Raw genomic sequence first — 15,849 nt, forward strand, 5'->3', positions numbered from 1 at the left:
TGTAGACAGAGATTCTTCTTAAACATTCTGCTACTATATACCAGTAAGTTTGAACATCCAGAGAAGGATTTTCATACTGTTGACATTTTGGATCAGAGAACTGTTGTAAGGAGCTCTCCTGGGTAGTGTAGGGTGTTTGTTGTAGCATCCCTGTCCTCTGCTCACTAGATTATCAGTATTATCCCCTTCCCACTAATTTTGAGGAACAAGAATGTTTCCAGACATTTAAATGTCTGGAAGGAGAGTGTAAAACTGCCCCCAGTTGGCAGTTACTGATCTACATGAAATTAAAGAAAATAACCTAATTTTTTTCAGGAAGAAATAGAAAACCTGAATAAAACATAACCAACAAGAAAAAATTAAAATATTTAAAGGGCGCCTGGGTGGCTCAGTGGGTTAAGCCGCTGCCTTCGGCTCGGGTCATGGTCTCAGGGTCCTGGGATCGAGTCCCGCATCGGGCTTTCTGCTCGGCGGGGGGCCTGCTTCCTCCTCTCTCTCTCTGCCTGCCTCTCTGCCTGCTTGTGATCTCTCTCTGTCAAATAAATAAATAAAATGTTTAAAAAAAAAAAAAGCTATAACACCTTAAAAGTTCCCCAAAGACCAGGTGTTTTTAAAAACACGGCATGCTGGGGTGCCTGGGTGGTACAGTTGGTCCAGTGACCACAGCTTAGGTTGTGATCTCAAGGTCCTGGGGTTAAGCCCCCCTTTAGCCTTGAGTCAGGCTCCTACTTAATGTGGAGTTGGCTTGCCCCTTTCCCTCCCCTCTCTGACCTGCCCCCCATTTGTGTGTGCTCTCTTTCAAATGAATGAATAAATCTTAAAAAAAAAAAAAGAATACAGCATTCCAATCCTTCAAGTAATAGATAATTTATATAATATGTAAATTCTTCCAGAGCCTGGGGGAAAAAAATAGAATGCTTACCAACTTATATAAGAGGTCACTAAAACTCACTTAAATGGGACAAATAGTATGTAGTGGTTTGAATGATGTCTCCCCAAAATTCATGTTGAGGCCCTAACCCCCAATGCCTCAAATTGTGACTGTTTGGAGATAGGGCTATTAAAGGGATGATTAAGTTACAATGAGTCTCTTAGAGTAGAACCTAATTCAATCTGACTGGTGTCCTTATAAGAGGAAATTTGGACACACAAAGAGACACCAGGAATATACCTGCACAAACAAAGAGACCATATGAAGACCTAGCAGGAAGGTGGCCATCTGAGGTCTTGGAAGAAACCAAACCTTGGTCTTGGACTTCTAGCCTCCATAACTATGATCAAATACATTTCTGTTGTTTAAGCCACCCAATGTGTGATATTTGCTATGGCAGTGTTAGCAAGCTAATACAGAGTACACAAATAACATTAAAAGCCAATGTAAAGGATTTTTACATCTTTATAAAGAGGGATATAAAAATTCTAATAATAAAATCCTAATGCGGACACCTGGGTAGCTCAGTGGGTTAAGCCGCTGCCTTCGGCTCAGGTCATGATCTCAGGGTCCTGGGATCGAGTCCTGCATCGGGCTCTCTACTCAGCAGGGAGCCTGCTTCCCTCTCTCTCTCTGCCTGCCTCTCCATCTACTTGTGATTTCTTTCTGTCAAATAAATACATAAAAGAAGAAGAAAAGCCTAATGCTGTATTAATTACTACCATATAAGATAATTTACTCAAATTCTCTAAGACCTAACCTCTTTCACTTAATGATATATCCAGGGTCTGTATATCCCAAATTCAGGAAAACATAATAATTTTCAAAAGACATGATCTAGCCACAACTTCTGGATTCATCTATTGTATACCTATATGGTCTAAAGAGTTGTAGTGTGTATGTTTATTTGCTCAATTAAATTCAATTGTTGAAGTATTACAGTAACTAGAATATACAATATTTTAAAACCTGATAAGCCAAGTCCCCCACCACAGTTTTTTCTTTTCTGCCTACTCTCTCGTTCTTCTATTGCTTAGAATTATATCAACTTATTAATTGAATTTTTATTCTATTAAAACTTTAAGGAACATGGCCTTTACACTGATTTTTCTTATTATATTTTCTTTAATAAAATTTTATAGTAGTTCATATGAATCTCATTTCTTTCTTGTTCAGATTTTTTTTTAAGATTTTATTTTTAGGGGCGCCTGGGTGGCTCAGTGGGTTAAGCCGCTGCCTTCGGCTCAGGTCATGATCTCAGGGTCCTGGGATCAAGTCCCGCATCGGGCTCTCTGCTCAGCAGGGAGCCTGCTTCCTCCTCTCTCTCTCTGCCTGCCTCTCTGCCTACTTGTAATCTTTCTCTGTCAAATAAATAAATAAAATCTTTAGAAAAAAAAAAAAGATTTTATTTTTAAGTAATCTCTACACCCAACATGGGGTTTGAACTCCCAACTCCAAGATCAAGAGTCACATGCGCTACTGACTGAGCCGGGCAGGTGCCCCTTGTTCAGATTTATTTATTCTTGTGTTTCATGACTTTGGTACTATATATATGTGTGTGTGTGTATATACACACACATACCTATGTGTGTGTGTGTGTGTGTATATATATAATATATATTAATTTGGTGCTGTATATAGATATATTCATTTTTAACTGGTTATAGCTTGTATAGAAAATAGTGTTAATTTTTATATGGGTCTTATATTTAGTCATCATACCAAATAATGTTTTCCTACGGTGTCTTTGTTTATCCAGATGTGTATATATAGGATTTAAATAGAAATAATTCTGACTCTTCCTTTCCTGTGTTTACATCAATTATTTTCTGGCTCTATTGATTGGTTTACATTTCTAAAACCATGTTTAATAACTGAAATGAGTATACATGTCCTTATCTCCTTCCAGATATAAATGGAAATGGCTTCAGTATTTCAATAAGTAGCATATTCCCCATGGGGTTTGGTAGACAGCTTCGGTCATAGTAAAGGCTGGCCTTTCTATCTTTATATTAATTTAATTAGAAATGACAACTAAGTTTTATCATCTTCTGGTGGTAATCATACAATTTTTATCCTTTAACTTACTGAGTAATAAAATATTTCCTGGTATTACAGTATGCTTTATTACAACATAAATTCTATTTTACTATAATATGAAAGCAAAATATCCCATGTGTTAAGTTTTAAGACAAAGATTCTCATAGAGTTAGTTACTTTTTAGTATTTTGATTGAATGGCACAGCTAAGGATATAATAAATCTGGAAACTTTCTAGGAAAATTCAGTTATTTACAGCTTGGGTTATGGTCAGTTCCACTGCAGAAGACAGCCTTGGAGACTGATAATACAATATGTAATTAGAAAAGTACACCAGAAGTTTTGCAGAATACAATCACAAGTAGAATATAATAAATGGGGTTCTTTTTGTTGTTGTTCTTTGTTTCCTGTTATCTCTAATTTGACATTTTAATATTCTTAGGCTCCAGCCTTTGCAAAAAAATGTTTATGAATTGCTCAGCATCTCATTGCTGATAACATTAACTGTTACGTAGAAGCTCACATTCTACAACTCCAGTTTCAGCCAAGACTGAAGCAAAATAACGTGTGTGTATAATAATAGATAAACATATATAACACACATCTATATAATGTATACATATGTCTAGTAGAACAAAGAACTAATAAGAAAGGCCTAGAGTAATTAGAGTTCTATATTAAGAAAATGTGAAATTATAATTCTCTTCCTCTACATATATGAATATTCTAATAACCTATATATCATGTAATAACATTTAGAATTTTTGCATCTTTACATGTAAGTGAAATTGCTGTATAAATGTGGATTTTTCCCCCCTACTTTAAGACTTATTTTGGGGGACGCCTGGGTGGCGCAGTTGGTTAAACGACTGCCTCCGGCTCAGGGCGTGATCCTGGAGTCCCGGGATCGAGTCCCACATCGGGCTCCCAGCTCTATGGGGAGTCTGCTTCGCTCTCTGACCTTCTCGCTCATTCTCTCTCTCACTGTCTCTCTCTCTCAAATAAATTAAAAAAAAAAAAAAAGACTTATTTTGGGGCTCCTGGATGGCTCAGTTGGCTGGGTGACTGCCTTCAGTTCAGGTCATGATCCCGGAGACCGAGGATCAAGTCCTACATCAGGCTCCCAGCTCCGTGAGAAGTCTGCTTCTCCATCTGACCGTCTCCCCTCTCATACTCTCTCTCTCACTTTCCCTCTAATAAATAAAATCTTTTTAAAGATTTATTTATTTTTAAGACTTTTTTTTCAAGATTTTATTTATTTGTTTGACAGAGATCACAAATAGACAGAGAGGCAGGCGGTGGGTGGGGTGGGAGGGAGTAGGCTCCCTGCTGAGCAGAGAGCCCAATGTAGGGCTCAATCCCAGGACCCTGAGATCATGACCTGAGCTGAAGGCAGAGGCTTAACCCACTGAGCCACCCAGGTGCCCCTTTAAGACTTATTTTTGTCATACTTATTTTATCATACTTTAGGACTAAGATTAACTTATTTTCATAAAATGAACTGGGAGCTCAAGTTTTTTTCTAATCTGGAATAATTTGGTGGTCTTAAAGGCTAGCGTACTGTAGTGCTTAACTAGAAACTCCAGTTGAATGTGGGCTGTTTGGAGCTGTCCTTGTCTTGTCCAGACTTACTGTGAATACCTCTGGTGTTTTATCCTAAAGTATATAATACATTTTAGGTTTTTGTTAGCAATGCTTTAGCAGGTTAAAAATGTTCTCTTCTATATCAGGTTGGCTAAATTTTTTCTTTTCTTTTCTTTTTTTTTTTTTAAGTAGGCTCCACGCCCAGTGTGGAGCCCAATGTTGGGGGGGGTGCTAAATCCATGATTCCATGATCCTGAGACAAAGACCTGAGCTGCGATTGAGAGTCAGATGCTTAACTGACTGAGCCACCCAGGTACTCCATGACTGGCTAAATTTTTGTTTTGTTTTCAAATTAGGAAGTTATATTTAATATAATCAAATGATTTTTTTAAAGTTTTTATTTAAATTTCAATTAACTTATAGTGTAATATTCTTTCAAATGCTTTTCCTATGTCTACTGATATGACTTCGAGTGTTTCCTTATTAAGCAAGGTGTTTTTAATGGGTTTTATGAAGTAGCTTTTATGAAATTAAAAAGTTGTCCTCTATTCCTAGTTACCCAAAAGAGGCTTTCCCCACTTTAATCTTGAAGTAATCTTGAATTTTATCAACGATTTTTTTTCTCCCTTGGCTGAGGTATATGATTTGTCTTCATTAATCTAATAGTACAGCTTATCAGCTGTTATCTTTCCTGATATTAAATTTATCTTTACTGGGCCCCTGGGTGGCTCAGTGAGTTAAAGCCTCTGCCTTCGGTTTGGGTTATGATCCCAGGGTCCTGGGATCAAGCCCTGCATTGGGCTCTCTGCTCAGCAGGGAGACTGCTTCCTCCTCTCTCTCTCTGCCTGCCTCTCTGCCTCCTTGTGATCTCTGTCAAATAAATAAATAAAATCTTTTTAAAAAATAAATAAATTTATCTTTGCATTTCTGGAATAAACACCACTTTGTCACAATATCCCTTCTTTTAACTCACAGCTATAATTTATTTCTTAGTATTTTATGTAGGATTTTTGTTTATATGATAATAAATGAGATCAGTGTATGATTTTTTGTTCCTTGGATTTTCTTTGTTTTAGCTGTTATGGTTATAGTAATCTCAAAGTACAATTAGTAGTCTTCTTTTTCTAGTCAGTGGAACAGTTTTAACAGTTTTTTTAAGACATAAATTATTTTTTCCTTGAAGGTTAAAAACTTACTTAAAATTGGGGTCCCTGACTGGCTTAGTCCATGGAGCATGCTACTCCTGTCTCTGAGTTGTGGGTTTGAGCCACACGCTGGGTGCAGAGATTGCTTAAAAATAAGATCTTTTTAAAAAGCCCTTTTAATCATTTGTTCAAAGCGTCTTTTGGCTGGGAGTTCTTAGACTATTAATACATTTTTAAAAAGATGTTATTTATTTATCTGGGAGAGAGAGAATGAGAGAAGGAGCAGGGGGAAGGGTCAGAGGCAGAGGGAGAAGCAGACTCCCCGCTGAGCAGGGAGCCCAACATGGGGATTGATCCCAGGACCTTGGGATCATGACCTGAGCTGAAGGCAGACACTTAACCACCACAGCCACCAAGGCACCCCATTATTACTTTTCTTAAATGTATTGAAATTTCCTGTTTCTTTTCAAGAAAATTTTGTTAATTTGAAAAAGTTGATAATTTAATCTAAGTATTTAAAATGCTAGCATTAAATTTATTTACTGATTTTTAATGCCTACTGTATCTAAAGTTAAATCTCTGATAGTCCTATTATGCATTTCCTTTTTCTTGATGAATTATATTAAAGTTTTGTTCAGGGGCACCTGGGTTAACTGTTCAGCCTTTGGCTCAAGTTATGATCTCAGGGTCCTGGGATAGAGCCCTGCATCAGGCTCCCTGCTCAGTGGAGAATCTTCTCTCCCCCCATGCCAGGCCCCTCACTTAAGCTCATTTTCTCTCTCTCTCTCTCATAAATAACAAAATCTTTTTAAAAAAGCTTTACTTTGTTTCTCCCCCAAACAAATTTTCACTGTTATAAATGTATCTTTGGTATTTTTACTTGTTGCTTATCTCATTAGAGTCTGATGTTTATTTCATTTTTTTCTTTCTTTGAGTTTATTTTTTGAAACCACTTGAATAGAAAACTGCTGTATTTTCAATTTTTCTTGTAGTTAATGCATTTAAAGCTATTAATTTTAGATCCCCATTTTGATATAAAGTTCCATATTTTTTAGTTTTTAATGTTTCCTGATTTCTATTATAATTGCTTTTTTTTTTTTAAGATTTTATTTATTTATTTATCAGAGAGAGAGAAGGCGAGAGAGCAAGCACAGGCAGACAGAGTGGCAGGCAGAGGGGCAGAGGCAGAGGGAGAAGCAGGCTCCCTGCAGAGCAAGGAGCCCGATGCGGGACTCGATCCCAGGACAATGGGATCATGACCTGAGCCGAAGGCAGCTGCTTAACCAACTGAGCCACCCAGGCGTCCCTCTATTATAATTGCTTTTTGACTGATAAAAAATTTAAGATTGTTGTGGGTCTCCAAACATGCTTTGATTTCCTTCCTTCCTCCCTCTCTCTCTCCCTTCCTTCCTTTATTGCTAGTAATTTAATTACCTTGTAGTCCTGCAGGTGACTATAAGATATTCAGTCTTTGAAGCATGGGAAATATTCTGTTTGTGCTTGTAAAGAAGTATAAAAAAAGGGGGTGCCTGGGCGGCTCAGTGGGTTAAGCCTCTGCTTTCGGCTCAGGTCCTGATCTCAGGGTCCTGGGATCAAGCCCCGAATCAGGCTCACATTAGGCTTATCTGCTCAGCAGGGAGCCTGCTTCCCTCTCTCTCTCTCTGCCTACCTGTGATCTCTGTCTCTGTGTCAAATAAATAAAGTCTTTTAAAAAAAATATTTTTGCAGAGAAGCTTTCACAATACACCTTGTAAATCAAGATAGTTGTGTTGTTAAATTTTAATATATTCTTACTGTAACTAATGAATCAATTTATGTACTGTTATGTTAAAAAATCTACTATTGTAGATTTGTTAACTTCTCTTTATAATTCCTTCTCAAGTTGTAACTTACATATTTTGAGACTATATTACTAGAGCCATATAGGTTCTTCACTGTTAAATCTTCATGGCATGTTTTTTATTATTATTATTTAATATTCTTCTTTATTCCTATAAATGTGCTTGTTCAAATGTATTATTTGAGTGGTATTAACATTGCCGTATTTACTTTATTTTGCCAAGAGTTTGCATGAGAATTTTTTTCCTTTATTTTCAGTCCTTTTTTTTTTCAATACTTTCTTAAGGTTTATTTCTTATAAGCACCATATACCTAGATTTTGTTTTGTCACCCATTCTATAATCTCTTGTCTTTTTTTAAAAGATTTTATTTCTTTATTTGACAGAGATCACAAGCAGGCAGAGAGGCAGGCAGAGAGAGAAACAGAGAGGAGGAAGCGGGCTCCCTGTGGAGCAGAGAGCCCGATGCGGGGCTCAATCCCAGGACCCTGGGATCATAACCTGAGCCAAAGGCAGACACCTAACCGACTGGCCACCAGGCACTCCTATTTTTTTTTCTTTTCTTTTTTTTTCAATTTATTTATTTTCAGAAAAACATTATTCATTATTTTTTCACCACACCCAGTGCTCCATGCAAGCCGTGCCCTCTATAATACCCACCACCTGCTACCCCAACCTCCCACCCCCCCACGCCACTTCAAACCCCTCAGATTGTTTTTCAGAGTCCATAGTCTCTCATGGTTCACCTCCCCTTCCAATTTACCCAAATTCCCTACTCCTCTCTAACGCCCTTTGTCCTCCATGCTATTTGTTATGCTCCACAAATAAGTGAAACCATATGATAATTGACTCTTTCTGCTTGACTTATTTCACTCAGCATAATCTCTTCCAGTCCCGTCCATGTTGCTACAAAAGTTGGGTATTCATCCTTTCTGATGGAGGCATAATACTCCATAGTGTATATGGACCACATCTTCCTTATCCATTCATCCGCTGAAGGGCATCTTGGTTCTTTCCATAGTTTGGCGACTGTGGCCATTGCTGCTATAAACATTGGGGTACAGATGGCCCTTCTTTTCACGACATCTGTATCTTTGGGGTAAATACCCAGGAGTGCAATTGCAGGGTCATAGGGAAGCTCTATTTTTAATTTCTTGAGGAATCTCCACACTGTTCTCCAAAGAGGCTGCACCAACTTGCATTCCCACCAACAGTGTAAGAGGGTTCCCCTTTCTCCACATGCTCTCCAACACATGTTGTTTCCTGTTTTGTTAATTTTGGCCATTCTAACTGGTGTAAGGTGATATCTCAATGTGGTTTTAATTTGAATCTCCCTGAGGGCTAATGATGATGAGCATTTTTTCATGTGTCTGATAGCCATTTGTATGTCTTGATTGGAGAAGTGTCTGTTCATATCTTCTGCCCATTTTTTGATGTGTTTGTCTGTTTCGTGTGGGTTGAGTTTGAGGAGTTCATTATAGATCCTGGATATCAACCTTTTGTCTGTACTGTCGTTTGCAAATATCTTCTCCCATTCCGTGGGTTGCCTCTTTGTTTTTTTGACTGTTTCCTTTGCTGTGCAGAAGCTTTTGATTTTGATGAAGTCCCAGAAGTTTATTTTCCCTTTTGTTTCCGTTGCCTTATTTTTTTTTAAGATTTTATTTATTTGATAGCAAGAGAGAGGAAAAGATAGGTGAGTGGGGGGAGGGTCAGGGGAAGAGAAAGAAGAAGACTCCATGGAGAGCATGGAGTAGGAGTGAGCCTCACTTCCGGCTCTGCACTCAGGGGAGAGCCTGCTTGAGTTTGTCTCCTTCTCCCTTTCCTCCTCACTTGCATGCTCTATCTCTAAAATCAATCAATCAATCAATCACCCCATAAATTTTCAAAACACCCCATAGGAAGTGGTATTGCCCCACTGAATTTTAATGATTACTGTTATATTTCTGACCTGCAAAAATCAATCACGAAAATTTCTAACAACACTTAATGATATTCAGTATCTTTACCTCCTCCCAAATAAAGAAGTCAAGGGCTTGAGTATGCTTTAACTACCTTCTGAACACCCTCTCCAAACTGTCAGTGTCTAAACAGTGCTCCAGTCAAAATACAATGTGAGCCACAGGTGACTTCAAATTTTTTTTTTTGTGGAGATATTTAAAAAGTTAAAAAAAAAAACAGATGCAATAAGTTTTAATAATATATTTTAATGCAACATGTCCAAGATATTATCATTTCAACATGTAATTAATACAAAATTGTTAGGAAGATATTCTATTAAGTTCTATGCCTTTTGTACTAACAGGACATTGCAGTTTGGACTAGCCATGTCTAGGTGCGCAATTACAATAGCCACATATTGCTAGTGGCTACTATATTGGACAGCACAGATAAAGAATGTTAGTTCCACCTTTTAAAAAAGTCATGCATTAAACAGACATTATTTTTTAGTCTGCAGTTAAACTTAACAAAATATCTTGTAAATTTCTATGCTTATTATTTCTTGCATGAGTTCTTCCTGGTTCCTCTTTTTTTTTTTTTAAGATTTTATTTATTTATTTGACAGAGAGAGATCACAAGTAGGCAGAGAGGCAGGCAGAGAGAGAGGAGGAAGCAGGCTCCCTGCTGAGCAGAGAGCCCGACGCGGGACTTGATCCCAGGACCCTGAGATCCTCTTGTTTCTTATTTTTGCACTTGTGGTTTCTTGTTCCTTCACACTTGTTCTTTACCTAGTATATTCCTCACCCACAGTATCTTCATAACTTGGTTCTTCAAAGTCAGGATTTTGCTCTCACCTCCTCAGAATGCCCTTTTCAAGGTGCCTGGGTGGCATAGTCAGTTAAGTTTCCAACTCTTGGTTTCAGCTCAGGTCATAATCTCGGGGTCATGAGATCGAGCCTTGCATGGGACTCCATGCTTGGTGTTGGGTCTGCTTGGGATTCTCTCTCCCTCTGGCCCTCCCACTTGTGTTCTTTCAAATAAAAAATACATAAATCTTAAAAAAAAAAAAGAATGACTTTATCTTGGTCAGTCATCAATTAAGAATACTTCATCAATTGGGGCGCCTGGGTGGCTCGGTGGGTTAAAGCCTCTGCATTCAGCTCAGGTCATGATCTCAGGGTCCTGGGATCGAGCCCCGCATCGGGCTCTCTGCTCAGCGGGGAGCCTGCTTCCTCCTCTCTCCCTGCCTGCCTCTCTGCCTATTTGTGATCTCTGTCTATCAAATAAATAAATAAATAATCTTTAAAAAAAAAGAATACTTCATCAAATCATCGTGCCTTTTCTTCTGTATGACCATGATATCATCTGTGTCCCAGGCTCCACCATTCTGCTCTGCCATCCTTAGTGTGAAATTACTCTTATACCATGTCTCCAACTCCTCAGGCAGTAATTGTGTCTTTTTTTTTTTTTAAGATTTTATTTATTTATTTTTCAGAGAGAGAGGGAGAGAGAGAGAGCACAGGCAGACAGAGAGGCAGGCAGAGGCTGAGGGAGAAGCAGGCTCCCTGACAAGCAAGGAGCCCGATGTGGGACTCGATCCCAGGACGCTGGGATCATGACCTGAGCCGAAGGCAGCTGCTTAACCAACTGAGCCACCCAGGCGTCCCAGTTGTGTCTTTTTTATTTAACCCCCTCTTTTTTAGGCAACATCCCACCCTGTACTTCCACACAGTCTCCCTTTCATCTCCCACTGGGGCATGTCATGCCATGCAGAATTGATCCTTGTGAGACAGATGGAGAGGCTTTCAGCATTCAAGTGTGGCAGGTCTCTGTGGTACCAGCTTCACACTGTGTACCAGCCCTGGGTTGAGCATCAATCTCTTGATCTCAGTTCAGGTCTTGATCTCAGGTTCATGAGTTCAAGCCTCACCATGGAGCCCACTTAAAACTATTTTATATATATATTTTGCATCCTACTCTCAGTCATAGATTTGACCCATAGGGATCATTAGCACTGAACAGACCACTTAATCCAAATTGACCTGTAGAGCCATCAAAACCTAGATCCAGGGACACCTGGGTGGCTCAGTGGGTTAAAGCCTCTGCCTTCAGCTCAGGTCATGATCCCAGGGTCCTGGGATTGAGCCCCAGGTTAGGCTCTCTGCCTGGCAGGGAACCTGCTTCCTCCCTTCTCTCTGCCTGCCTCTCTGCCTACTTGTGATCTCTGTCAAATAAGTAAAATCTTGAAAAAAAAAAATCTCGATCTGGCAGTTAAGTCTTTCCCAGTTTAAAGCGTGCCAATAACACCCAGAGAGTTGGAAATAAAAGTATTTTAGATGCATTTGTAAGTTAAATGCATGCAAAAGGGTAGGAAATAAAACCCCCAATTACACGGGGACTTGTATTCATGGACTTTCCGGGATTCAGTGATCTGCGAGATGTCAGGGTATCTCTCCTCCAAAGGTCAAAGACAAGTTGCTGAACTTTACACATATATCAGTTAAGACAGAGGGGCAATACTTGTTCTTTGGATTCTGGAAACGAGCATGCATCATACTTTAGGTCTTGGGTATTTAGTCTGTGCTTTAGAAGGCTGTATAGTCTGAGTGAAGCCCTTTGACCATTTGATTCTACCAAGGATCCAACAGTACTGAGAGTGTCTGTGGCCAGTCAGAATGCTGTAAGGAGTTTGTGGAAAGCCTGGTAGGATAAACTATGGCAGAGAGCCCTAGGATTTTGGAGTAGATACACTCTGATAAGAAATCATCATCCTTTTTATGAACTAGCTCTTCCCTTGCTACACAGCTGATTATGGTTACACAAACAACTACAAGTAGAATGTCACCTGGTCTACCAGGTTATTAAGTCATGGAGGATCAACATTTCATCATCAAATGGAGGGCTATCAGTAGGACAGGCCCAAAAAAGTCCTAGATATCTCATATCCCCAGTGTATATTACTCTCATTGGCACTTCTACGACCCTCAGAACTTCAGATTCATGGAGAGTTCGGTATGACCAGTTGCAAAAAAACAGTTGCCTGATTTCTAAATAGCTGCACAGAATGCTGGCGGCCACTGGAAATACACTGCTGGAGCTTTATAACCTCTCCCAGAGGGCTTTATGGTCTGATCGGGAAGGAAAATTCACCCAGTGGCCAGAACTTTAAGATCTAAATCTCATGTGTGCTCTATGTTAAGAAAGATAGCACAAGATATCTACATTGATTCTTACCCAGTGGTTAGCACTGAGGGACAATGATTTGAAAATGGTACACTTGGAGTATTGATACCAAGTAGGCCTGGAAACAGAAGGACCCCTTGAAATGTATCCAGAGAGTGAGAATATTTGTACCTATTCTCTTTATCTTACCCCTCTAGAAGTACTTTGAGATTAAGAGGTCAAGATGACAAGTTCTATGGATATTAGCTTCACCCAATGCTTGTTCACTGGCTCATGAACCATGTAGTTATTCACAGTATTAACAATGTGGATCTACCCTCACTAGGGATTGCTTCACAATTGCTGGTACCCAAGCAGTTTACCACAGTATCCAACCGGAGCAACAGGAGTGTGCCATCACCAGGTTGACCAGTTAGCTAGATTTCTTCCATTATAAGAGAGGTGATACTTTGTTTTTCTTTATTGGGATAGATACTCCATGGGGATTAAATTTACCTGATATGCTTATGGCAACAAGACCCACTATGGATATTAGGGACTCCTTATTCATAATCACACTTCCTACATAACATTGCTTTGGACCAAAGGACTTCTTTTATAGTGAAAAAAGTAAAGCAATGGGTTGATGCTCTTGAGATTTGCTGGTTTTATTCTATACCTCATCACCCACAAAGTTCAGACATTTTAGAACTCTACAGTACTCTAAAACTTAAAAACTAAATAAGAGTGCCATCTACAAGACCATACTTTATAAAGTTTGGTATTGTCCTCACATCTAGTACATGGTCTCATCAGAACCAATATATGGTAGTTTTTTAGGGTCTGGGTACCCAAAATGGAGACTGGGATAGCACATATTAGTATTACACCTAATGATCTCCTACCAAAATATTTGTTCCCTCTTATTTAAAAAATTACCATCTCTGGGCATTGCTGGTTTGGAGGTCTTAATGTTGATGGAGAAACTATTCCATCAGATTCATTCCACTGAATTAGAAATTGCAAGTACCATATAGCCATTATGGTATTCCTCAAATCACTGAATAATGTGATATAAAGAGAGGGTTTTTTTTGTTTTTTTTTTTAAAGATTTTATTTATTTATTTGTCAAGAGAGAGAGAGCGAGCGAGAGTGAGCACAGGCAGACAGAGTGGCAGGCAGAGTCAGAGGGAGAAGCAGGCTCCCTGCGGAGCAAGGAGCGATCCCAGGATGCTGGGATCATGACCTGAGCCGAAGGCAGCTGCCTCACCAACTGAGCCACCCAGGCGTCCCAAGAGAGTTTTTTATTTAATGTTAAATTCTGATTTGCACAAGGAAATAAGGTTCCTGCTACTCACAAGGCAGGTAACAGATTTTCCAGGTGAAGTTTAATTTATTTTTATTTTTTAGAAGATTTCACTAATTTATTTGAGGGGGTGGGTAGAGGCAGAGGGAGAGGGAGAGAAAAATCTCAAGTAGACTCTCAGCTGAATGAGGAGCCCAAGCTGAGGGCTCTATCCCAGGACCCTGAGAACACAACCTGAGCTGAGACCAAGAATCAGTTGCCCAACAGACTGAGTCACCCAGATGCCCCAGGGGGAGTTTTAAAAAGGCTGTTGGCTACCTATATTTTCTTTCTTACTTTGTCTTATTTATTCATAATCTATTAGAACATTTTTTTCCCTGTCACCCATCCCTCTGTTATTTTCTAAGGGGCATAATGTTCATAGATATCTCTACCAATTATTCTACAAGATACAGGACATCAAGATGGGATTGTGACAGAACCAGAAAATGAATGAACATCACCTAGAAATTCTAAATGTGAAGTTGGATGCATTCACTAATGTTATCTTGGATTCACTCTTATGGAGACTGCATATTTTGACCTGTACAGGTTACAGTTGCATTATATGAGGAAGCATTTTTGTTTATTTGCTTGTTTGTTTTATGTTGGGAAGGAAGGAGAGTACATGCTGATGCTGGGCCACAAGAGATGGACTGTCGTGGGTATTTCCCATGCTTTCTGACTTCCTGGTGTATTCCGCCCACCCTATATCCAGGGGTTTGCTATATTATGGAGCCCAAGGTTCCTAACTAGAAACTCCCCTCAAAGTAAGATACCCTTGACTCAGAGAAGAGTGATGTGGAGAATAAGACATACATGGAATTGATTCTGATGAGTGTCAGAGAGATGCACTAGAGGCCCTGGTCCTGATTGCTATGTACCATAACTCTGTTAGGAGTACAAGCTGTGGTACCTGTGCACAGTGAAGGTAGAGGCAGCTGTAGGCAAAGTGGGCTTTGCAGAATCTTCCCAAATGATCTTCTTGCTTTTTCCTTTGCCTTCCTCCCACCAGTTCTCAAAAAGCAGCAAAAGGGGTCCTGTTAAAAAATAAATCAGGTGATGTCACTCCTCTTCTCAAAACCCTTCCATGACTCTTAAAAAGCTGATGTCTTTAGAATGGTCTCCAAGGTCCGCAACCTGGCCCCCTGATCACCTCTTTGACCTCATCTCCTTATCACTTTTATCTTGGCTCACTCTACTCCCACTACACTGGATTCTCTGGTATCCCTAGAAGTCTTTGCATCTGCGGTTCCTTCTTTCTGGACCCTCTCTCCCTAAACATTCATGTTATTCATATAATATTCATATTTTAAAATATTCATGTTATTATCTCCGTGAGTTTCCTCTTCTATGAAATGCCTCTTTGTATCTCTTGTCATATATGTATTGGGTTTGTTATGCTTTACCTAATTAATGATTTAGAGTTGTTCCTGCTACCAGTCTCCTGTAGGCTCATGTTTTGTTTATCTGTTCCAGTTTATAACTTATCTTTTCATTTTTTTTACTGTCATTTGATGAACAAAAGTGCTAATTTTAATACAGTCAAACTTATCACTCTTTTATTTTTTTTTGTTCTGTTTAAGAAATCTTTTACCATGAAGTCTAAAGAATATTTGCTGATATATTTTTTACTAACAGTTTTATTATTTTTTTTATTTTTTAAAATATTTTTATTTATTTATTTGAGAGAGTGAGTGAGAGAGAGAGAGCATGAGAGGGGAGAAGGTCAGAGGGACAAGCAGACTCCCCATGGAGCTGGGGGCCCGATGTGGGACTCGATCCCAGGACTCCAGGATCATGACCTGAGCCGAAGGCAGTCACTCAACCAACTGAGCTACCCAGGCGCCCACTAACAGTTTTATTT

The sequence above is a fragment of the Neovison vison genome, chromosome 7, assembly GCF_020171115.1.
Source record: "Neovison vison isolate M4711 chromosome 7, ASM_NN_V1, whole genome shotgun sequence".
NCBI classification, from domain to species: Eukaryota; Metazoa; Chordata; class Mammalia; order Carnivora; family Mustelidae; genus Neogale; species Neogale vison.